The sequence below is a fragment of the Triticum dicoccoides genome, unplaced genomic scaffold (assembly GCF_002162155.2).
Source record: "Triticum dicoccoides isolate Atlit2015 ecotype Zavitan unplaced genomic scaffold, WEW_v2.0 scaffold164550, whole genome shotgun sequence".
Lineage (NCBI taxonomy): Eukaryota > Viridiplantae > Streptophyta > Magnoliopsida > Poales > Poaceae > Triticum > Triticum dicoccoides.
In genome coordinates this window covers 1-1,223 of record NW_021217789.1, presented here as the reverse complement: position 1 = coordinate 1,223, position 1,223 = coordinate 1, and the positions used below count along the sequence as shown (strand labels likewise).

The window sequence follows — 1,223 nt, the reverse complement described above, 5'->3', positions numbered from 1 at the left end:
AGTGCCGATAGTGATAAACCGCTTAAAACATGTAGGAAAGAGGAGATTACAACAAGTCATCCTTGATGTTGGTATTTCTGTTGGAACTTTATTAGTCCTAGTGGTTGTGCTCGCTTGTGTTTTCCGGCAGAGGAGAAGGATCAAGGCCAACAAGGAAAACCAAGGTATGCCACAGAAGAGCACAGGGTTCAAAGGGGAACAAAGAGAAAGCGAGGCATAGTTGAATTGTGTGTTTCTTATTGCAGATAATGCAGGGGATGGCATGAACTATATTAGTCTGGAAGCGTTAAGAGCTGCAACATCCAATTTTTCTATAAACAATAAACTGGGAGAAGGAGGATTCGGAGAGGTGTTTAAGGTACGCTTAATATGTTGTTATGAATATCACATGAGAATACAAATCCATACTAGTAATACCAGGCAATAATTAGGTAAATTGTTTATTTTAATCCAAGAGCAAACTTGCTTCTACATAGGGCGAATTGTAGGATGGAACCAAAATAGCCGTCAAAAGGCTCTTAAAGGACTCTGCTCAAGGGCTCGATGAGTTGAAAAATGAGCTAATGTTAGCTAACAGACTTAAGCACAAGAATCTGGTGCAGCTTCTCGGTGTTTGCTTGCGAGAGAAATTGATGGTGTACGAATACATGCCTAATGGAAGCCTACACACGAGCCTTTTCAGTAATCCTCCCTGTCCCAACTCATCTTGTTAAAACTTTAGTACAGCTAGCTATACACCCCTAGTCCGCATATTCTGCTGTTTTTAGTTCGAGTGGTGCATGTATGTCACAGGTTCAGAGAAGGCACCCCGTTAAACATTTTCAAAATCCTCAAAAACCTAATAGAAAAAAAGTTACGGGGCTTGTAAGATCTAGAGTGGAAAAAATTGAAAAATATTCAAACAGTGGGCAAACTATGGTCAAACAATGGTCAAACTAATTATTCTAGAATATTAGTGTTACTAAATAATTATTTTAATTATTTCAATTTTGGTCAAATCTGGTCAAACTGTGGTCAACTGTGGTCAAACTGTGGTCAAACAATGGTCAAACTAATTATTCAAGAAATATTAGTGTTACTAAATAATTATTGTTTTTTAAAACAATAGTTTCAAACTCAAACAGTGAAATGTGTCACTTCATGCTCAAGCAAAATTCCTGAAGGTTAATAGGATTGACATCTTATTATTGTCAGGAAAACAACAAGTGCAGACTTGGAGCGTG

The 1,223-nt window shown here is 37.6% G+C and overlaps 1 long non-coding RNA gene across 2 annotated transcripts; it reads left to right on the top strand.

The window, feature by feature from the left end:
- Positions 1-6: 6 nt before the first annotated feature.
- Positions 7-804, top strand: LOC119344329. 2 transcript variants are annotated; one of them, XR_005166586.1, is made up of 3 exons: positions 7-164; positions 246-358; positions 489-804. It is a non-coding gene; the product is annotated as an uncharacterized LOC119344329 (long non-coding RNA). The 2 variants fall into 2 exon arrangements; XR_005166585.1 differs by lacking the exon at positions 489-804 and adding an exon at positions 456-485.
- The last annotated feature ends 419 nt before the right edge of the window (positions 805-1,223 follow it).